This window comes from Coregonus clupeaformis, chromosome 38, assembly GCF_020615455.1.
Source record: "Coregonus clupeaformis isolate EN_2021a chromosome 38, ASM2061545v1, whole genome shotgun sequence".
Lineage (NCBI taxonomy): Eukaryota > Metazoa > Chordata > Actinopteri > Salmoniformes > Salmonidae > Coregonus > Coregonus clupeaformis.
The window spans coordinates 1873204-1898234 of NC_059229.1; the positions used below are offsets into that span (position 1 = coordinate 1873204).

The 25031-nt window shown below is 42.6% G+C and overlaps 1 protein-coding gene and 1 long non-coding RNA gene across 3 annotated transcripts in view; both read left to right on the plus strand.

Moving 5' to 3' along the window:
• LOC121534260 (zinc finger protein 501) overlaps nt 1-25031 on the plus strand; it is a 644805-nt gene that overhangs the window by 139760 nt on the left and 480014 nt on the right. The window lies entirely within an intron of this gene.
• On the plus strand, nt 717-19943 carry LOC123482800. Its single transcript, XR_006657936.1, has 5 exons — nt 717-803; nt 1806-1895; nt 15801-15872; nt 16273-16413; nt 19625-19943. It is a non-coding gene; the product is annotated as an uncharacterized LOC123482800 (long non-coding RNA).

Genomic DNA, 25031 nt, shown 5'->3' on the forward strand with positions numbered 1-25031 from the left:
GCTGTTTTAACAGGGGCATTTTCATGCTTCAATGCCTTGTTGGAATGGGACATTCACTCAGTGGTTTAACTGTAGCAGTAGAGTAGATTAATAGTGCATACCCACGTCTTTGCTTTGTACAAAATAATTTTTTCAAGAAAATCCAAGTCATTTGCAAGCAATTGTGAGGAGTTTGTAATACATGTCTTATTACAACTGAACTACTCATTGTTCTTTGGCTCGTTGTACAATTATGAATAAAACAATTACATTAGAAGACCTAGGCAACTAATACCCTGAGTGTCAGTCTGTTTGTGCTATCATTCCAACTCATTGTCACTCATTGTCATGGCTTGATAGTGATCAATGGAGGTGGAAAGAGCACAGACAGATCTGGGACCAGGCTAGGCAAATACATGCTGTTTTTAATTGTAATTTTTATACTTTTTTTCCAAAGGTAAAATGTGTCAGACATATTTCATTTTCTGTGGCCTAGCTTCTGATTCTGGCAAGCAGCCAAGATTAAACAGCGACACCCAATCAGAATTCAGACTCTGCCTGTCCTGAGTAGAATAATGTTTGCCTAGCAACACTCATTGGCTTGAAATGACTAGTTGCTGGGAAAATGAAACTTAACAGAATGTAAGGTGCAGCACATTGGGCGCTTTAGTATTGCATGAGTTTTAGACCATTCCATTGGTCCTTAAGGTACATCTCCACCCACCTGGGGCACCTGGCTGTGCAAAACCAGCAGGCCCACTGCTTCAGCTCTCTCAGTGACAACAGGGGACAACAATTAACAGATCTGTGCAACCACACTAAAAGTGAGTATTCAACTTAACTTCCTTACTAATAAAATGTTGCACAACAATCTATTCTACAATATTTGAATAACTGTAGCACAATATTAAGTAGACATTTTATTAATACCAGGTCTGTTAACATTTACGCATAAATAATCATATGTTTACATCACTTATCATTAAAATGTCAAAACAATAAAATCATATAGCTGTTAACAATCACATTATGCTGTACAGTATGTTTTGTATTTATACACTTTTTAATATTGTAGAACAGTGAAAGGAGAAACATGGTTTGACTTTTCCCTGAAACATTTACCTTGTTTAGTGTAGTATACTGTATCTTGTTCAAGGGGGCCGATCTTGGGTCAACAACCATCTTATAGCAGGTTGTTGCTGTGAGGGACACACCTGCAGGTTTCTGTCAGTACTGACTAAGGTCGCGCTCCACTGCTTAGACGTTGCATGCATCAACCAATGGTTGACTGACAGATTGCTAAAACACATGATGTGGTTAGCTTATATGTAAAATACCTATCCAGGTGTTGTAAGATCTGGCGTCAGCAACGTCTGAGCAGAGTAACGCACTCTTTGTGTTCCGACACAAACTTTTCCTGTCTGTCTACACAGTAGCTGTGATGTTAATGGGAACACAACGTCTAACTGGTCTATCTGGTCTTGACACGTAGCAGCCAGGCAACGGTAGAATAATAACCATGTTTAGATCGTCATTTGATATGCATATGAGTACATTATGTTCACCTGATGTAGGCTACGTTGTTAGGGAATGTACTGTGTTTATCGACAGTTATACCACATATCATGAATATTTGTATAGTTTATGGTTTTATTGTTTTTATTGTTTGAAAGTCAAATAGCTGAGAAAAATATATAATTTAGTTCATCCTCATCCGTAAACGTTGGAACTTTGCCAAACACTCTGGGATGAGTCACCGAAGAAATGTGGACTTTGTATTTTGTAATGAGGTCATCATCTGTTTCCATGCTTTTGATTGGCTGCAGTAGTAGTAACGGCTCAAGGAAGAAGAAGGATTCTGAAGATTCTGTTCCTGTTGATACTCTGTCTGCAAGACTTCACTGGTCAATGCCAAGGTACACACACACACACACACACACACACACACACACACACACACACACACACACACACACACACACTACACACAACACACTTGTTTGTTTGTTTGTATCCCATTAGCTTTTGCAGAGGCAGCAGATATTCTTCCTGGGGTCAACAAAAAACACAAAACATGACAAATAACACAACACTGATAGACAAGGACAGTCACACAAATAAATACATCAATATATAATAATAACAATAAATATATAATAATACAATAAAAAATAGATATGAGTGTGTTTGTGTGTTGGTCCCTTCACAGTTCCCGCCATTCCATGAGAAGTTGTTGAATATTTTTCTTGCTGTGAGATGTTACCCCACTCTTCCACCAAGGCACCTGTAAGTTTCCGGACATTTCTATGGGGAATGGCCCTATCCCTCACCCTCCGATCCAACAGGTCCCAGACGTGCTCAATGGGATTGAGATCCGGGCTCTTCGCTGGCCATGGCAGAACACTGACATTCCTGTCTTGCAGGAAATCACGCACAGAACGAGCAGTATGGCTGGTGGCATTGTCATGCTGGAGGGTCATGTCAGGATGAGCCTGCAGGAAGGGTACCACATGAGGGAGGAGGATGTCTTCCCTGTAACGCACAGTGTTGAGATTGCATGCAATGACAACAAGCTCAGTCCGATGATGCTGTGACACACCGCCCCAGACCATGACTGACACTCCACCTCCAAATTGATCCCACTCCAGAGTACAGGCCTCGGTGTAACGCTCATTCCTTCGACGATAAACGCGAATCCGACCATCACCCCTGGTGAGACAAAACCGCGACTCGTCAGTGAAGAGCACTTTTTGCCAGTCCTGTCTGGTCCAGCGACGGTGGGTTTGTGCCCATAGGAGACGTTGTTGCCGGTGATGTCTGGTGAGGACCTGCCTTACAACAGGCCTACAAGCCCTTAGTCCAGCCTCTCTCAGCCTGTTGCGGACAGTCTGAGCACTGATGGAAGGATTGTGCGGTCCTGGTGTAACTCGGGCAGTTGCTGTTGCCATCCTGTACCGGTCCCACAGGTGTGATGTTCGGATGTACCGATCCTGTGCAGGTGTTGTTACACGTGCTCTGCCACAGCGAGGACGATCAGCTGTCCGTCCTGTCTCCCTGGCACTAAGGCACATTAATTAGTTTAGAAAACATAATTAGTTTAATTGTCAGCATTGAGGATAAGCTTCAATTGACACAAGGTATGTTGAACAGTATAAAAAGCAGTTTGCAAGTTCTGGAAAGCTTTTGTGAGAGGCACAACAGTAAATAACAGTATCATCAGCATAAACGTGAAGTTGCGCATTTTGCACATTTTTGTCTAAATTATTTATATAAATAGTGAATAAGAGGGGACCAAGTACAGAGCCCTGGGACACACGATTACAGACAGACAACTTAACAGACATGAGCCCATCAAATTGAGTGCACTGAGTTCTAGCAGACAGATAGTTAGCAAATCATGCAACTGCATGCTCCGAAAGACCTACGCTTGACAATCTCTGCCTTAGTATAGCATGATCAACTGTATCAATAGCCTAAGAGAGATCAATAAAAAGTGAGACACAGTGCTGTTTTTTGTCAAGGGCTTCAATCATATCATTTAAAACATTCATGGCTGCTTTAATTGTGCTATGCTTCTTCCTGAAGTCTGATTGGTACATTGATAAAAAAGAGTTAGTATATAAAAACTATTTTAGCTGTTCACTAACAAGTGTTTAAAGTATTTTCGCCAGAAGTGACAGCTTTGAGATTGGCCTATAATTATTTAAAAGAGTTGGAAAGTGGTAAAAGTGGTAGGACAAATGCTGATTTCCAGATCCTTGGAATTTCATTACATTCCAGGGTTAGATTGAACAGATATATAAGTGGTTCAGCTATTGATGAAGATTTTTCAGTAAACTATGAGATAAACAAAGTTAATCACAAACATGACAAACACGTAGCCAGGGTTACAAATGGGTACATCGCTGTTGCTAGGCAAGAATTTAATTGGTTCCTCTCACTGGGTTTGTGTGTGTGTGAAATGGGGATCTGACCTCGGGTCGAATTCCTCGCTCTTATCTAATCCATGGCTGTCCTACCTTATCAGAGACTGAAACCAGACTGTTGCCTTTTGCCTCTCTCCTCAGACAAAGTCCTGAAAACGGAGCTAGAGTTTAACAGAGTTCAGACTAAACATGAGGAATAGAGGAGTTGGGTTTGGGTATGTTTGAGAGATTGAGTGTGGACCTGCCATGTCCAACAATCAATCTCCAGATCAAGCCAGGGTGAGCCGGGGTTGAACAGAGTTTAAACTGAACATTATTATGTTTGAATGACAAGGGCTTGATTGATTGTACAACTATTGTTTCCAAACTGAATACAAGTCAGAGTTAGCCACTATCATAGATTAAGGAAGTGGGCGGAGCGGTCGAGAGGGGGAAACTGAAGACAGTGGTGGGGGAACCCAAGAGGGAGGGGTTTTAAGCTAAAATGTATGTAAATAGGGCTATATCAACGGAGAGCTGAGAGGTAGAAGGGAGATGTTTTGCAAACCACCTCGGCTCTATTGCGTATGTAATAAAGTCTATCTTAAATTCTACAAAAACTCTGAAATACTTTGGTTCTTTGATTAGTATAAGGACGAATTTGCCACAACACTATGATATCAGCTGCCAGTTTTAAAAAGCAGGGATCAAGAAGATCAGCACCTGCAGGCTTTCTCTGATCTAAGGATTTCAGGGCTTTATGTACCTCCTGCACTGAGAATGGCAAAAAGCTAAAAGTTTGACCAGCTCTCACCGGTTCATCCACACAGGGTTGTACAGAGACCAGGATACTGAATCAAACAGCCTACCAGATGATACAAAGTGCAACTAAGCATTTCAGTTGTGTCATATACAGCAACAGAGTCCTTCAATACACATGACTGTAATTAATTAACATTACTGTTACCAGACATAGACTTAATAGCCTTCCAAAATTTTCTAGGGTCATTCAGGTTATCAGTGGTAACAGACTAATATTCAGACTCGGCCTTCCTGAGAAGAGAAGAACACTTGTTTCGTAGCTGCCTAAAAAGCCAATCATCATCAGAACATGATTTCCTTGCCTTAGCCCAGGCTAGATTACATTTGTGAATAATACAAGACAACTCAGAAGATAAACATGGATTATCCCGCCCTTTAACTCTGAACCTGCGGAATGGGGCAAATTTGTTTACTATTTGGAAAAAACCATCATGAAAGAATTTCCAGGCAGTTTCCACATCAGGAATAAGCTCAATCTTGCTCCAGTCAAAATAAAACAAATCATGAAAGAAAGCCTGCTCATTAAAAGTTTTTAAATGTATGTTACGAATAAAGCGCGGGTTTGTCTTAGGTACTTTAGTACAGTACAATGGTCACTTAAATCATTACAGAAAACACCAACCGCAGAATATTTATGTGGAACATTTGTCAATATCAATATCTGTCAATATTTGTGATTATAACCCAAAGGTGGTTTACTGAATTGTTAAAACTTCCATGACTTTGTCAACAAACTTGTTCTCAACAAATCTAAATCACTATTTAGTGTTTTTGTATCAATATGGACTTTTAAAAAATAAAGTCCGAACCAAAACACATAATTCTGCCTATAGTAATTTGAGAAATAAGACCTTTATTTGACTCTAGGTTTCTCTGGAGACATAATGACAAGTTATCCATACCACCTGAGGGTGGAGGGGACCTGTATCAGTGATTTAGACCAGATAGACAGATAATCTGTAGAGATATAGTTCCCCATGTACTCACCTCAGATTGTACTTTTCTATACCATGTATTATATGACTGTGTACAAAACCAAAATTACCTGTACTCTAAGATAACTCTAAAAATTATTTAGTGAATCCAGGTTTCTTCTTTCTACATATCCTCAGAGGGTGGAGGGGACCTATATCAGTGATTTAGACCAGATAGACAGATCATCTGCAGAGATGGAACACCTTACCTACTCTCCTATGGTTATAAGTGGTTATAACTAGGTATGACCATGTATACAATCAAAATGACCTTAAATAAATGCTTAGTTGCAGTCAAAACAGCTCATAAGTCTGTCAGTGGTATGAATACTTGGTAGAACTGTAATATGGAGACCAGCTACCCTCTGAATGTACACATAGTGCGGTGTTGGTGTGTACAGTGGGGGAAAAAAGTATTTAGTCAGCCACCAATTGTGCAAGTTCTCCCACTTAAAAAGATGAGAGAGGCCTGTAATTTTCATCATAGGTACACGTCAACTATGACAGACAAAATGAGATTTTTTTTCCAGAAAATCACATTGTAGGATTTTTTATGAATTTATTTGTAAATTATGGTGGGAAATAAGTATTTGGTCGATAACAAAAGTTTACCCTTTGTTGGCAATGACACAGGTCAAATGTTTTCTGTAAGTCTTCACAAGGTTTTCACACACTGTTGCTGGTATTTTGGCCCATTCCTCCATGCAGATCTCCTCTAGAGCAGTGATGTTTTGGGGCTGTCGCTGGGCAACACAGACTTTCAACTCCCTCCAAAGATTTTCTATGGGGTTGAGATCTGGAGACTGGCTAGGCCACTCCAGGACCTTGAAATGCTTCTTACAAAGCCACTCCTTCGTTGCCGGGGCGGTGTGTTTGGGATCATTGTCATGCTGAAAGACCCAGCCACGTTTCATCTTCAATGCCCTTGCTGATGGAAGGAGGTTTTCACTCAAAATCTCACGATACATGGCCCCATTCATTCTTTCCTTTACACGGATCAGGCATCCTGGTCCCTTTGCAGAAAAACAGCCCCAAAGCATGATGTTTCCACCCCCATGCTTCACAGTAGGTATGGTGTTCTTTGGATGCAACTCAGCATTCTTTGTCCTCCAAACACGACGAGTTGAGTTGTTACCAAAAAAATCTATTTTGGTTTCATCTGACCATATGACATTCTCCCAATCCTCTTCTGGATCATCCAAATGCACTCTAGCAAACTTCAGACGGGCCTGGACATGTACTGGCTTAAGCAGGGGGACACGTCTGGCACTGCAGGATTTGAGTCCCTGGCGGCGTAGTGTGTTACTGATGGTAGGCTTTGTTACTTTGGTCACAGCTCTCTGCAGGTCATTCACTAGGTCCCCCGTGTGGTTCTGGGATTTTTGCTCACCGTTCTTGTGATCATTTTGACCCCACGGGGTGAGATCTTGCGTGGAGCCCCAGATCGAGGGAGATTATCAGTGGTCTTGTATGTCTTCCATTTCCTAATAATTGCTCCCACAGTTGATTTCTTCAAACCAAGCTGCTTACCTATTGCAGATTCAGTCTTCCCAGCCTGGTGCAGGTCTACAATTTTGTTTCTGGTGTCCTTTGACAGCTCTTTGGTCTTGGCCATAGTGGAGTTTGGAATGTGAGTGTTTGAGGTTGTGGACAGGTGTCTTTTATACTGATAACAAGTTCAAACAGGTGCCATTAATACAGGTAACGAGTGGAGGACAGAGGAGCCTCTTAAAGAAGAAGTTACAGGTCTGTGAGAGCCAGAAATCTTGCTTGTTTGTAGGTGACCAAATACTTATTTTCCACCATAATTTGCAAATAAATTCATTAAAAATCCTACAATGTGATCTTCTGGAAAAAAAAATCTAAATTTGTCTGTCATAGTTGACGTGTACCTATAATGAAAACTACAGGCCTCTCTTATCTTTTTAAGTGGGAGAAATTGCACAATTGGTGGCTGACTAAGTACTTTTTTTCCCCCACTGTATTTTCCAACAAAAATGTATTCTATGGGAAATGTTATATAAATACCAGAATTCCTATAATATCATCTCCCTCTACCCTCCCTTCCTGGTCTGTGTTCTATCTCACTGCACAATCCACTGTCTCATCAGCCCAGCCAGACAATTTATAAACTTGATCTCCACTGTAAAAAGCATCTAGACATTATCTCCCATTTCTTTAGACTAGCAATTGGTTTTCAATAACAAAGATTTGTATAAACCTTGCTGTCTTTCTCAATGACATTTGCAACATTGTTTCAGTATTGAAATTCGATCTCCAGCTGTCACATAGTAATGAACGAGTAGGGGTCGGGAGTCGGAATGAGACAGGCAGGCAGGCAGGCAGGCAGCTGTACTCAGCCAGTCGAAATCATGAAGCAAAATCATTTTTATGGATATATACAAAGAAATGTCAATAGAAAGCAGGTAAAACAAAATGAAGTGCAGCTAATTTCCATATTTCCAGCTTCAGTTTGAAGTGATTGTGTTAGCTATTTTGTTGGCTAGCTCCTCTGAACCACAGTGTCCTGACGAGAGAGCACATTTTCTATGCCAGGTGAAATCGCGCATCATTAGCTCATTGTTATGGATGTATCCAAATAAATGTCACTAGAAAACAGCTTAAACAAATGCAAATGCAGCTACTTTGTTGTTATTCTGGCAGCACTGTTTGATGTAACTGTAAGTTAGCCATAGTTAGCTAGCTAACTAGCAAGCAAAGGATAAGAACGTTGCCAGCCAGTATGGCAATGGAACATTTAGAACGAATGGGTCGCGTTCATTGATACAGAACAAAAAGACTGAACGACTTGGTCATATCTCTAGCAACCAAACTGATAGAACGAACAACCAGCCAGCTTGGGTAGCAACCCTAGATTTTTGTTGGTACTATATCTTGTGTTAGGATGAAATAGTATGAATAAATTCATAAAAATGTTTTTAATTAAAATATGTAAATCATTATTTGAATATGTTGGTAACCCGTTGTATAAAAGTGATAATTCCCTCGAAGCCGGTGTTTGGAAGATATATTGGCACGGTTTGCAACACCCATGCCAATATATCCTCCTGTAACGATGACGCTGGGAGTCGGGAAGCAAGTGCAGGTAGTAAGTTAAATAATAACCACGGAACATAGAATGATACAAAACATGAGCAGCGAATGGACTTGAGAAACATAGTCAATATTGCCTGGTGGGTGATAACAAATGAGTGCTAGATATAGGGAGAGTAATCAGGGAGGTGATGAAGTCCAGGTGTGCCTAATGATGAGGCGCAGGTGTGCGTAATGAGGGTTGCCATGTGTGCGTAAGGTTGGGTTGGCAGTACCGGTGATTAGTAGTCCGGCGATGTCTAGTGCCTGGAGGGACAGCGGGAGTAGACGTGACAGTACCCCCTCCCCAACATGTGGCTCCTGCCACAGAACGACGCTGGCCAGTAGGAAGGCCCTGAGGACGAGGAACGGGCCAGACGGTGAAGGTGGAATTCTTGGATGATGTTGGGATCTAAAATGTCATCCACCGGAACCCAACACCGCTCCTCTGGACCTGACGGTATAGGCAGGGACTACCCTCAATGTCCAGGGGAGGCGGAGGGGTGTCGTGGGGATGGCATCAGCCAGGGGACCAGGAACCATCGGCCTGAGGAGAGAAACATGAAAAGAGGGTGAGATCCAGTAGTTAGTGGGAAGCTGTAATCTATGCATCACCTCATTGATCGTCCTGAAGACCTTGAATGGCCCCACAAACCGGGGGCTCAGCTTCCGACAGGGCAGGCGGAGCAGGAGGTTCCTGGTGGAGAGCTAGACGCGATCACCAGGATGGAAAACAGGTGCCTCACTGCAGTGGCAGTCCGCCTGCTCCTTCTGACGGCGGATGGCGCGTTGGAGCCTCACGTGGGCAGCGTCCAAAACCTCTCCTGCGCGTCGGAAACATTAATCCGCCGCAGGTGCGTTGGTCTGGTTCGGGGTCCAAGGAGCCAGGGCCGGTTGGTACCTAAGGACACACTGGAAGGGAGACAACCTGGTGGAGGAATGACGAAATGAGTTTTGGGGGTACTCTGCCCAGGGAAGAAACCGGGCCCACTCCCTTTGCCGGTCCTGACAGTGACTCCTCAGGAACCTCCCCAACTCCTGGTTGTTCCTCTCCACCTGCCCGTTGGACTGAGCCTGGTACCTGGATGTGAGGCTGACCGTGACCCCCAGCTTCTCCATAAAGGCTCTCCATACCCGCGATGTGAATTGGGGACCACTGTCAGAGACGATGTCCCCCGGAAGGCCTCAATGCCAGAAGACCTGCTGAAACAGTTCCCCAGTGACCTAGAGGGCGGTAGGGAGATTTTGAGAATCTGTCCACAACAGCCATAACATTAGTGAAACCATCAGACAGGGGAAGATCAGTGACAAAATCTATTGATAGATGGGTCCAGGGTCGCTGAGGCTTGGGAAGGGGAAGGAGATTCCCTGCTGGAGCGCTCCGGAGAGACTTGGTTTGGGCACATACGGAGCAGGAGTTGACGTCCTGGGCGACGTCCTCCACCAAGGTGGGCCACCAGTACTTAACGAAGATGGATTGAATGGTGCGGGTGATACCTGGGTGTCCAGTGGCAAGGGATGTTTGCGCCCAGGTCAAAAGCCGATCCCTTACCTCCGTGGGAAGGTAGGTGCGCTCCCGAGGACAGGTAGCCGGTGCGGGTTCCCTCTCCAGAGCCTGCCGGATAGCCACATCTATATCCTAGAGCACGGGGGCAACGATTCGGGAGGGCGGTATGATGGGATCACTCAGGACAGGAACCTCTCCCGAATCGTGGAGACGGGACAACAGGGCATCGTCTTTGATGTTCTTTGAACCTGGGTGGTACGACAAGGTAAAGTTGAATCTAGTAAAGAAAAGGGCCCACCTTGCTTGGCGCGGGTTCAGCCGCCTTGCTGTCCGTATGTACTCAAGGTTCCAATGATCGGTGAGGATGAGAAACGGCCAGTGTCTTTGCTCCTCTAATGCCAACTTCACCGCCAGGAGCTCCTGATCACCGGCGTCATTGTTTCTCTCTGCAGGGGACAGTTTCTTAGAGTAGTATGCACATGGATACAGTTTTTGTGGATTAACTTGACGTTGTGAAAGGACGGCCCCCATGCCGACTTCTGAGGCATCCACCTCCACCACCAAGGGTAGCGTAGGGTCTGGGTGTTTCAGCAACGTGGCAGAGGTGAAACGCTCCTTCAGCATGTGGAAGGCCTCGTCAGCTGCAGGATTCCACGTCAACTTATTGGGGCCACCTTTCAAGAGAGAGGTGAGAGGACAGGCGATGGAGCTGAAGTTCCTGATGACACTGTGGTAAAAGTTGGCAAACCCCAAAAAACATTGTAGTCCCTTTATGGTGGTTGGGACTGGCGATGACCTGAATGCATCTACCTACCTAGGTCTCCTGAGTGGCGCAGTGGTCTAAGGCACTGCATCGCAGTGCTAGCTGTGCCACTAGAGATCCTGGTTCGAATCCAGGCTCTGTCGCAGCCGGCCTCGACCGGGAGACTCATGGGCGGCGCACAATTGGCCTAGCGTTGTCCAGGGTAGGGGAGGGAATGGCCGGCAGGGATGTAGCTCAGTTGATAGAGCATGGCGTTTGCAACGCCAGGGTTGTGGGTTCGATTCCCACGGGGGACCAGTATGAAAAAAAAATATATATATATATATATATATGTATTCACTAACTGTAAGTCGCTCTGGATAAGAGCGTCTGCTAAATGACTAAAATGTAAAATGTACCTTCCTTTCCTCCGTAACCACTCCCTGCAGGCCGATATCCCAAGAAGGAGACAGCGACCTGATGGAACTGACACTTCTCCGCTTTGACGTAGAGATGGTTCTCTAGGAGGTGTCCCAGGACTACACGGACGTGGGTGATGCGCTCCTCTATGATGGCTGAGTAGATCAGGATGTCGTCGATATACACGATCACCTGGCACCCAAACATGACCCGGAACACCTCGTTCACGAATGCCTGGAAACACTGATGGAGCATTGGATAACCGTAAGGCATCACCAAGTCCTCGTAGTGCCCAGACACTGTGTTGAAAGCTGTCTTCCATTCATCCCCCTCCTGGATGCGGATAAAATTGTAGGCACTCTGTAGGTCCAGCTTGGTAAAGAACTGGGCCCGCGGAGCTGTTCAATGGCGGCCGGCACCAACGGAAGGGGGTAGCGGTACTTGGTGGTAATGGCATTGAGACCTCTGTAGTCAATACACGGACGAAGACACCCCTCCTCCTTGGCCACGAAGAAGAACCCAGCCGACACAGGGGAGGTGGATGGGCGGATGAAACCCTGTTGGAGAGCCTCCTGGATGTACTCCTCCATCCCTTTGGTTTCAGCCACCGACAGTGGATAGATGCGGCTGCGCAGAGGCGCAGAGTCTGTTAGCAGGTCGATGGCACAGTCCCAGGGGTGATGAGGAGGGATACAGGTGGCGCAAGTCTTGGAGAAAACCTCCCGGAGATCCTGGTAAGCCTCTGGGATGTCGGCCTGGAGGGCAACCACAGGACTCTCAACCGACGTGGAACCACAGGGTAAGGGAAACAGGTCTTCCGACATCCGGGTGCCCAGGCTGTAATCTCCATCCGCGGCCAGGAGATGGTGGGGTCGTGTCTTTGGAGCCACGGGAGGCAGAGGACGACTTTGTGTACGGGTGCCTGTATGATGAGGAAGGGACGGTTTTCTTAGTGCAGGGGTCCCACGGTAATGGTGAGTGGTGCTGTGATGTGTGTGATTGTACCAGATCCCAGTTGGTTATCCAGAGCTTGAACCGGAAACGCTTGATCTCTACTTCATTACTGTATTTCTACTGTACTTCATAATCCAGGGGAAGGGATGTGGGCTCAGCACTGTAGGACAATTAATATAAAAAACCCACATGTGGAAATTGAGCAAGTTGAGGTGACTAAACTACTTGGAGTAACCCTGGATTGCAAACTGTCATGGTGAAAATATATTGATACAACAGTAGCTAAGATGGGGAGAAGTCTGTCCATAATAAAGCACTATCAACAAGGCCAGTCCTACGGGCTCTAGTTTTGACGCACCTGGACTACTGTTCAGTCGTGTGGTCAGGTGCCACAAAGAGGGACTTAGGAAAATTGCAATTGGCTCAGAATAGGGCAGTACGGCTGGCCCTTGGACGTACACAGAGAGCTAACATGAATAATTTACATGTCAATCTCTCCTGGCTCAAAGTGGAGGAGGACTTCATCACTACTTGTATTTGTGAGAGGTGTTGACATGTTGAAAGCACCGAGCTGTCTGTTTAAACGACTAGCACACAACTCAGATACCCATGCATACCCCACAAGACATGCCACCAGAAGTCTCTTCACAGTCCCCAAGTCCAGAACAGACTATGGGAGGCGCACAGTACTACATAGAGCCATGACTACAGTAGAATCAGATAAAGATTGATCTATGCCAGGGATGGCAAACTCATTCCTTGGAATGAGTTTGAAACCTGTGATATATGCTAACTGGTAATGTTACAAAGCCTTGTGACTGTGGTTGTCTGCACAAACCAGATATACCTGTCTCAATGTCTTTTGGTACTAAGCCAAATGCTGAAGTTACAAAGGATTTTAAATATTTACTTGCATTCTTTTTTTTCTTTTTTTCCCCGTACAACCAGACTTCATAAAAAAATACAAAGCAGGGTCATTATATACTTAATTACTTGCCATGTGTCACGTCTACTCCCGCTCCGGCGCTCGACCTTGCCGGTTTACTAACCACCGGACCTGGCAACCCATCATGATGCACACCTGGCAACCCTTATTACGCACACCTGGACTCCATCACTACCCTGATTACTTCCCCTTTATCTAGCACTCCCTACCATCACTCTTCAGGTAGTATTGGTTCAGTTTTCACGTCCAGACGTTTCTCTTGTTTTGTAACGCTCCATGTTCGTTATTATTAAACTCACCATCTGCACCTGCTTCCCTGCATTTGTTATGTGATGTTAAACCATGCTATAATGCATTTGATGACCAAAAAATGCACAATATGAGGATTCAATCAATTCAAAAGATGTTGTCTATAGTCATTCTTCGGAGCGATGTCTAATGACAACTCAAAAGTTATTTAAATTTGACCAAATTCAATTGTTTGGTGTTGAAATACTGTTCAAAATTGCATAACACATTATATTTTTTTTAACCGTCCTCCGACCAACTCACCTGTATGAAGGGTGTAAAGCTGGTCGCGTTCCTGGCTGACTACATTGCTGAGGTTACATTGCTTCAACCAGTGTTGCATGGCATGTCTTAGACTGCACAGTCGGGCATCAGATTGCTATAGCATATGATGTGTTTAGCTGATATGTTAAACACCTATTCAGGCGTTGTGAGATCTGACATGCATCTGGATTGTTGTTGGCCTGGAACGTTGTCGGCCCTAACCCCCCTCTCTTCCCTGATCAACAGAACACATTTATGTGAAACTGACATCTGTGCAGCAGAGATTCCACCTCCAATTAATCTTAGGTGACACAATCAGTGAATGTTCAGTTCATTACCTACCTATTGTATAAACAGTTGGGGCCCATAATGACCTAGTTACATAGGTGGGGCCCATAAAAGACAGAACATCTGTTGGCACAGAATAGATTCATACTATGGTCAGACATTAAGAAATACTTTCACTTCTAAAGCGAGCCAACACTGGAATGAATGTGGTCCAACAAGAAAGACAGCAGAAAAAACTTCTTACAACACAACACTGAAGTTAAAATGGGACCCCTTTCCCTAATCCAGATTGTCACGCGTCTAAACCGTGATGTAAAAGTGAGTTAAATGTCATCCCTCCCCTGTTCCATCTTAATCTGTTCACTATCACATAGAGACAGATGAGATTATTGCAGAAAGCATTAAGGCTTTTCAGATATATCTTATTTTGTGATGCCCAAACGGTTTGGACGCTATGGAGAGAAGTTGGCAGATCGGCTGTACCGACTTCAGACGCCTGTGGGGTCGTAGAGCAAAAACGGAGAACACCATCGTATTCGTGAGAGTCTCATCATTATGAGGGCTTTAACAGGTTGAAATTGCCAAATGAGTGACAGGTTGACAATTGTGTGGCTTATTGCCAGCCAAAATTAGAACCCAACATGTCATTACATTTTAACATCATGACAGATAATGATAACATTTTAGTAACAACATAATAACCAGTAAATTCTGACTTTAACACATTTCAGAAAGCAACAGAATGAAAACAGTCATTCTGAAATGATAAAACAGTTACAGAGATAACCATGATAATACTTACTTTTCCAAACCAAACCCCAGAGGACTCTGCTGCTCTGCACCATTGGACAGTATGAACTGTCCTGTCCTGTGTAGTCTAACACTGTGTAATAGTAGAGGTCTGTCCTGTGTAGTCTAACACTGTGTAGTAGTAGAGGTCTGTCCTGTGTAGTCTAACACTGTGTATTAGTAGAGGTCTGTCCTGTGTAGTCTAACACTGTGTAGTAGTAGAGGTCTGTCCTGTGTAGTCTAACACTGTGTAGTAGTAGAGGTCTGTCCTGTGTAGTCTAACACTGTGTATTAGTAGAGGTCTGTCCTGTGTAGTCTAACACTGTGTAGTAGTAGAGGTCTGTCCTGTGTAGTCTAACACTGTGTATTAGTAGAGCTCTGTCCTGTGTAGTCTAACACTGTGTATTACTAGAGGTCTGTCCTGTGTAGTCTAACACTGTGTAGTAGTAGAGGTCTGTCCTGTGTAGTCTAACACTGTGTATTAGTAGAGCTCTGTCCTGTGTAGTCTAACACTGTGTATTACTAGAGGTCTGTCCTGTGTAGTCTAACACTGTGTATTAGTAGAGGTCTGTGATGGTGTGTTCATTCCTCTGTCATACACACAGACTGACCAGACTGTCTCACTGGAGCACAGCTTAACACAGAGGAGTGGGAGGAGAGCAGCGCTCAGCTGGGCTGGCCACGATGTCACACACACACACACACACACACACACACACACACACACACACACACACACACACACACACACACACACACACACACAGAGGGAAACACCACAATTTGTGATTTCCTCATTCAGTAATATTTTTTTTCATAAATTCCTCAGTGTGGTGTGATAACATTACTTGTTGTGAGAGTCTCCTTAACCCCGGCAGAGCTGAAATGGAAGTGCGTCTGAGTAAGTTCTGAACTATTCTTGACTTCCTTACTTCATAATACTAAACAATACTAACCATTGAGAAATCATAAAATATCCTATTGTAGTGCATGTTGACACTCACCTGTACTTTGCTGTTTATGTCAATAACCGTAGCAGCCATGGTCAGCTCAACACTTTCTTGGTTGATTACAGCATAAAATTCAAATATACATTGATAAATATATTTATATATGTCTTAATTCCATTCTTTCACCCCGCTATAACATCTGCTACATTTGTGTATGTGACCAATAACATTTGATTTGATTTGATTTTAAACATAATAAGGAATCACTTATGAATATTTAAGCCAACTCCAATGCGGAGAATGGTACATAACAGAACAAAAGTCCAATGACTACATTTCCCACCTTATCAGCCAGTCCCACTATGGAGAAGCCAGAGGAGTATCAGCAAAGGATTATGGGAGAAATAGTCCAGAGCCAAATGCAGGGATACTACAAAAATAAACTGGTCAGAGCTGCACAGAGCGATCCTGTTTTCCTGAAACCTACAGTGGGTGAGTGACTCAACATAAAACAACATACTAAATTCTATATTGTTAGATACAGTTGAAGTCGGAAGTTTACATACACTTAGGTTGGAGTCATTAAAACTCGTTTTTCAACCACTCCACAAATTTCTTGTTAACAAACTATAGTTTTGGCAAGTCATTTAGGACATCTACTTTGTGCATGACACAAGTAATTTTTCCAACAATTGTTTACAGACAGATTATTTCACTTATAATTCACTGCAGCACAATTCCAGTGGGTCAGAAGTTTACATACACTAAGTTGACTGTGCCTTTAAACAGCTTGGAAAATTCCAGAAAATGATGTCATAGCTTTAGAAGCTTCTGATAGACTAATTGACATAATTTGAGTCAATTGGAGGTGTACCTGTGGATGTATTTGAAGGCCTACCTTCAAACTCAGTGCCTCTTTGCTTGACATCATGGGAAAATCAAAAGAAATCAGCCAAGACTTCAGAAAAAAAATTGTAGACCTCCACAAGTCTGGTTCATCCTTGGGAGCAATTTCCAAACTCCTGAAGATACCACGTTCATCTGTACAAACAATAGTACGCAAGTATAAACACCATGGGACCACGCAGCCGTCATACCACTCAGGAAGGAGACGGTATGACGGCTGTCTCCTAGAGATGAATGTACTTTGGTGCGAAAAGTGCAAATCAATCCCAGAACAACAGCAAAGGACCTTGTGAAGATGCCGGAGGAAACCGGTACAAAAGTATGTATATCCACAGTAAAACAAGTCCTATATCGATTAAACCTGAAAGGCCGCTCAGCAAGGAAGAAGCCACTGCTCCAAAACCGCCATAAAAAAGCCAGACTACGGTTTGCAACTGCACATGGGGACAAAGATCGTACTTTTTGGAGAAATGTCCTCTGGTCTGATGAAACAAAAATAGAACTGTTCGGCCATAATGACCATCGTTATGTTTGGAGGAAAAAGGGGGTACTTGCAAGCTGAAGAACACCATCCCAACCGTGAAGCACGGGGGTGGCAGCATCATGCTGTGGGGGTGCTTTGCTGCTTTGCTGCAGGAGGGACTGGTGCACTTCACAAAATAGATGGCATCATGAGGAAGGGAAATTATGTGGATATATTGAAGCAACATCTCAAGACATCAGTCAGGAAGTTAAAGCTTGGTCGCAAATGGTTCTTCCAAATGGACAATGACCCCAAGCATACTTCCAAAGTTGTGGCAAAATGGCTTAAGGACAACAAAGTCAAGGTATTGGAGTGGCCATCACAAAGCTCTGACCTCAATCCTATAGAAGATTTGTAGGCAGAACTGAAAGAGTGTGTGCGAGCAAGGAGGCCTACAAACCTGACTCAGTTACACCAGCTCTCAGGAGGAATGGGCCAAAATTCACCAACTTATTGTGGGAAGCTTGTGGAAGGCTACCAGAAACGTTTGACCCAAGTTAAACAATTTAAAGGAAATGCTACCAAATACTAATTGAGTGTATGTAAACTTCTGACCCACTGGGAATGTGATGAAAGAAATAAAAGCTGAAATAAATCATTCTCTCTAGTATTATTCTGACATTTCACATTCTTAAAATAAAGTGGTGATGCTAACTAACCTAAGACAATGAATATTTACTAGGATTAAGTGTCAGGAATTGTGAAAAACTGAGTTTAAATGTATTTGGCTAAGGTGTATGTAAACTTCTGACTTCAACTGTACGTTTCCCATGCCAATAATTATGAATTGAGAGAGAGAGAGAGAGAGAGACACAGAGAGAGAGAGACATTCCGACTTCAACTGTATGGTTTAGCGCTTTAAAGTTACAATAATACTTTTTGGGACAACCCTACCAAATTCACATAGAAATGTGAGTTATAGATCTTTCATTCTCATTGAAAGCAAGTCTAAGAAGCGGTAGATCTGTTCTATATGCGCCATTTCTATGCTTCCCGTTGTTAAGTTTTGTTTTTGCGTCTTTTACTTTTGGTTTTGTACACCAGCTTCAAACAGCTGAAAATACAAAACATTTTGGTTAAGGGATGTAGCTCAGTTGATAGAGCATGGCGTTTGCAACGCCAGGGTTGTGGGTTCGATTCCCACAGGGGGTATGAAAATAATAATGTAAGTCGCTCTGGATAAGAGCGTCTGCTAAATGATGTAAATGTTATGGAAAATATATTTCACTGCAGTTTAGACGGTACAATGATTCTCAACACAATGACTGCTTGTTTTGTGACATAAACTGAAATTAGGCGAACTATTAGAATTTTAGAAACCAGGAAATGGCAGAGCGATTTCTGCATATTGCATCTTTAATGGTTTGGTTAGTATTTAGTCAGGGTAATCTGATCCTAGGACAACCATTAGGACCTGTATTAAAGCTATACTGTAGTTCCACCTTACTCTGTGAAAGGCTATGTGGGCATTTCTACCCCTTGATGGCACCTATCCTATCCAATCCTGTCAGGGCTTTTTAATAGGCCCAAAACACAAAGCTGACCTCAGATCAGTGTCTAGGGGCTACATCATCTTTCTCCATAGAAATAGCTCATTTTCAGTCTTTTAGTGAAAGCACTCCATCTAGTGGTGATTTGTGAAATACGTTGATTAATGATCTGTGCCATTTACTTAATTATACTTATTCACAATAGTAAAATACAGTACAGTACAATTCAATACAATACAGTATAGTGCAATACAGTACAGTACAATTCAATACAATACAATACAGTAAAATACAGTACAATACAATTCAATACAATACAGTAAAATACAGTACAGTACAATTCAATACAATACAGTATAGTGCAATACAGTACAGTACAATTCAATACAATACAATACAGTAAAATACAGTACAATACAATTCAATACAATACAGCATAGTGCAATACAGTACAGTACAATTCAATAGAATACAATACAGTAAAATACAGTACAATACAATTCAATACAATACAGTATAGTGCAATACAATACAGTACAATATAGTACAATACAATACAATACAGTAAAATACAGTACAATACAATGCAATACAATACAGTATAGTGCAATACAATACAGTACAATACAGTACAATATAGTACAATACAATACAATATAGTACAATACAATATAGTATTTAGGAGGTTATTTTTCACACACTTCCCTCAAAGAACACAGATGTATTCCACCTTGGTGACTGTTCTCCCCTGTGAGTAAAGAGGGGTGTGTCTTTCTCTTGGCAGTGCGGTCCAATGAGGTGGAGGAGAGGGAGCGCTACAGATTCCAGTGGAGGAAGGAGGACAGGCAAAGAATCGTCGGTGACAGATTGGAGCTCTTCGTCGCCATAGTGACAGGGTTGTTGATGGGGGTCCTGACAGGTGGTTTTGGGGGTGTTGTCATGGGAGGGTTGACGGGGGCGGTGATATGGTTTACAACAGGACTGGTCAGGAACTGGTGGAGCCCCTGACTCACTAGGAGGCACCATGTGTAGGCTATGAATCTATTTTTTATAAAGACATTGGGAGGATAAAACTATTCTAATGTGTATAGATGGAAGGACTTTGGTGATGGATCGTGTTCCTTGATGCAATTATTAAACTTTGGTTCTTAATCATTTGGAAGTAAATAAGAGCCCAATAAAGAGAGACAAGAAACCGAGAATATATTAATTATTTTTAAGATAGATGAAACCCTAATATTCATCAGCAGTGCTAGCCTACTTATGTTAAGTCAGTCCTGATATGGGTCTGAACCTGTTAGTCATCAAGGGATTAAAAGAGAGATTCATCCAGCAATATCTTTCCCTGATTTCATCTGACCAAGTATTCAGATATTGTCTGACGAGAATTACAGGCCAGGCCACTGAAAGAAAGGCCTTCATCCTACCCTGTAAAATCCTTAGCCCTCGTGTTGTCCTCCCAAATGCCTTACGCCTTTTGTCCTCTGGGGTCAAAAATGACCCCGCCTGGTTTGACTGTTTATAAAGCATACAGTATACATTTTCAATCAATTCTGTGTTACATCTTTAGTCTTACTTCTGTTCAACCCATTACTATAATTTTTTTCATTTGTTTTGGAATTTAGAGCCAATAGACCTTGTTTACATAAAAGTATACCCTGTTTTTAAGTAAAAAATACAATGAAACTATGAATTATTTTGACCTATTATTATTTTGACTATTTGACTTATCACTGAGTGGTATTTGTAAAAGTTTAGTGAGGATGCTGTTTTTGAATCATTTTATTTTTATTAATGACAGCCCATAATCACACCTTTTTGTCCTCTGGGGTCAAAAAATGACCCCGCCTGGTTTGACTGTTTATAAAGCATACAGTATACATTTTCAATCAATTCTGGTTACATCTTTAGTCTTACTTCTGTTCAACCCATTACTATAATTTTTTTCATTTGTTTTGGAATTTAGAGCCAATAGACCTTGTTTACATAAAATTATACCCTGTTTTTAAGTAAAAATACAATGAAACTATGAATTATTTTGACCTATTATTATTTTGACTATTTGACTTATCACTGAGTGGTATTTGTAAAAGTTTAGTGAGGATGCTGTTTTTGAATCATTTTATTTTTATTAATGACAGCCCATAATCACACCTTTTGTCCTCTGGGGTCAAAAATGACCCCGCCTGGTTTGACTGTTTATAAAGCATACAGTATACATTTACAATCACTTCTCTGTTTCAACTTTTCAGTCAACTTTATTCCAACCTATTACCTGACATATAACACATGTTATAATTCATTTCCAAAACATTTTCAACTTCAAAACCTAACTTTTTAGTCTGAATGAGCCCTCAGTTGCATGCGAGGCAGGTAGTAATGGCGTGATCTTTGCAGATGTATGCATTGCATTTTTGGCACATTTTGGATGTTTTGAAATCACTTGCGAGGGCAGAATTTGCACCTACTCCTTTTGGGTAATGGGCGAGGAAGGGCTGGTCGGCATGAGGGAACTGGGAGAGGGGGAGCAGCTGCAGAGGTAGAGCTGGAGGAGACCTGCTGGATCTCCTTAACCAATTTGACAGCGGCTGACGTGCGGGGAATAACCTTGCGTCGCTTGATGTGAGGTATCACCAGTTGTCGCCCAAGCTCCTCCATGAAGAGCCTTCTCTTGTTGTACTTTCCCTGATTCCAGGCTGGCTTGATTTCAGACCATAGGACAAAAGAGTTGTATGCAGACACGTCGAGAATGTTGTAGAAGACAACGAGTGGCCAACGGGCTGTCATTCTTTTGCACGTGTACACACTGGTAACTTTGTCAAGGTTATCAACACCACCTTTGTTGTGATTGTAATCTTCAATGATTTTGGGCCTTTTGTCATCCCTGTTGCTCACAGCAGCATCCCGATGCAGAGTGCTCATCAGAAGAACATTTTTCTGTTTTTTGGGGTGATATGACACTAGAGCATGGGTCTCGGTGAAGGCAAACTTGATGAGAACCGTGCCCGGTCCTTTTTGACAACAGAGCAGGGGGAAGCTCAGGCTTATTCCTCCGTACTGTTCCCACCATGTACAGCTTTCTTTTCAGCAGCTGCAAGCCAAGAGCATGTGAAGTAAAAAAAGTTGTCACAGGTGATTGTTTTCCCCGGAGACCTTCTGTCATGTCAAGGACAACTCTCATGCCCTGATTTTTTTCTGACTGCGCACCAGCCGGTTTGCCAGTGTATACCTGCATGTTCCATGCATAGCTAGACCTGGCATCGCATGCTACCCATATTTTTATCCCATATTTCCCTGGTTTACTCGGGATGTACTGTTTGAATGGACAGCGACCTCTGAAGGGGACCAGGCGCTCATCCACAGTCATATCAGTACCTGGATCGTACATCAACGGCAGGAGAAACACCCACTTGTCCCATACATCTCGAATGGGAGCAAGTTTGTCTCGTGCACGGCGATTTTCTCTTGTGGCTTTATCATCAAATCTAATCACTCTTGAGATTTTATGAAACATCTTGAGTGTCATGGTAGCACGGAAAATTGTCCTACCAGACTCGGCATGCCATAAACTAGATGTAGCTTCCTTACTAGATCGGTACACGCCAGCAAGAATCAACACACCCACATATGCCTGCAAATCCATTTGATCCATCTTTCTCCACTTGTTGCCATAAACGCGTTGCCCCTCCTTGTTTGTCATGCTCAGCACTGCGTCTTCAATAGGCTTTGGCAGAAACAGGTCAAAAGTGGACTTTATGTCATCAATCCGAGACCTTGCATATGCAGTTGGACCATGGTGGCTTGTATCTCTCTCTGCTGTCAACATGCGTCGTCGGTCACTGGGAGGGATGGAAGACCAGATCAATGTTTCATCCTTTGACTGGAAATATTCTTCCATCTCAGCTGGGTCCTCTTCCTCAGATTCTACCTCATCTGTTGATTCTTCGTCTTCATCATAATAGATGATGTCCTCCACTTCTGACACTTCTTCCATTTCAACTTCAGATTCTACCTCATCTGTTGATTCTTCATCATAATAGGTGCAGTGCTCCACTTCTGACACTTCTTCCATACCAGCTTCAGATTCTACGTCATCATCACGTTCATCCATTTCCTTATATTCATAATCATCTTCCATTTCTGCAGCAGGAGATGTGGGGAATCTTCGGAGGAAGAAGTAGCATGCTGTCTGTATGTTGGATCTATCACCTCATCATTATGTTCCTCCTCTTCTGACCCTGAACCCTCTTCATCAGTTGATTCATCCTCATTATGTGCAGCATTGTCCTCCTGGTCATTATTTTCTTTTATTTCAAAAATTATCTTGCAAGCCTCCTGTGCATTATAAAACTTCTGCCTACTCATTGTGCTGCCTGTCTCTCTCAGACTAAAATGTGAAATGCCCAAACACCTGTGAGAAAATACTTTTTTTGTTGTTGTTGTTGTCATAACCATTGCTTGACCCCACACATCAAAGAAACATGATCAAAGATGTTTTGACCCCACACATCAAAGAAACATGATCAAAGATGTTTTGCCAAGCAGTATGTAAACTTTGTGCTGCGGGGTCTTTTTGACCCCAGAGGACAACAGAAGTTATTACATTTAGTAAAACACCCATAATTCAATCAAATTACTTCAAATTTGTTTGAATCATAAAGAGCATAGTATTAAACAACTACCGTTATTTTCAGACCAATTGATGAATAAAAAACATATTTTGTCGGCAAAAGATTTAATTTGGGGTCAGAATGACCCCAGGACAACAGGAGGGTTAAAAAGAACAGCAACAAGAACCCAGGTCCAGCGGCTGTCAACCCATCACGGCCCGTATCCACAAAGCATCTCAGAGTAGGAGTACTGATCTAGGATCTGTCCATATAATCTTATTCATTATGATCTAAAAGTCAAAACTGATGCTAGGTCAGCACTCCTACGGGCCCTGGTCACTACTAATCTCAACAATGTTGTTATTGTTGTCGGCTCAATCTGTCATGGAATCAGTAAACCCTGCTCTCATATCTGTCATGGAATCAGTAAACCCTGCTCTCATATCTGTCATGGAATCAGTAAACCCTGCTCTCATATCTGTCATGGAATCAGTAAACCCTGCTCTCATGTCTGTCATGGAATCAGTAAACCCTGCTCTCATATCTGTCATGGAATCAGTAAACCCTGCTCTCATATCTGTCATGGAATCAGTAAACCCTGCTCTCATATCTGTCATGGAATCAGTAAACCCTGCTCTCATATTAACACAAATATGTAACCTAGATTTGGTCCTTTAATTCATGATTGCTCTTCTGCTGTTCTTACATTTAAGTCATTTAGTAGACGCTCTTATCCAGAGTGAACCACAGGAACAAGTAGGGTTAAGTGCCTTGCTCTAGGACATTTCGACAGATGTTTCAGCTAGTTGGCTCAGGGATTCAAACCAGCGACCTCTCGGTTATTGGCCCAACATTCTTAACCGCTAGTCTACCTGCCTGGAAAGAGGCCTCCAGTAAAGTATTAAAACTGACTGTATAAAATCTAATTGCGTTTTACAGTCATGGCAGAGGATGTTGAAATTAAATGATGTATTACTTTCCCTTGTATTTCCAATAGCCTGTTATCAGCAGTGATGAAGCTTGTTCAGTTATAAGAGTTGAATGGTTCCTCCTGCTGTATGTTGATGGGATTACATGATCTTTGAACCAGTCCCCAACCTTCCTTCTATTCAACTATTTTGCTTTCAAAAGTTGTATCCACCAGTGTTATTTAAGGAAGATTTCCACCATATTGTTGATTTATTTGAACACACAATGAAGACTATAATCATATTCAGGGCCAAATGTGTTTCACCCCTATCATGTAGTGTTTGTCCTCAGTCCTTTTATTATTTTTATTTTTTTACTGTATATGAAATCACATTTACTATCTACATGATGTTTAACGCTTCGAACACACCGACTGTGTTGTACCCAGAAGTACATTCATTTCCAATGGAACAGCATTGCGTTGCAGAGGCAGTTGCAGATCGTTCTGTGTGTTGCATCTGTTGGATTTATCGAACGAATGCATCAAATTGTCTGCTTAGACTTGTTGCACACATATCCAGTAAAAAATAATTGTGGGATTACATAATAAAAACAGTTTGACTGCAGAATTTCATTTTTTATTCATTTATTTGCCAAGTAGCATATATCTTA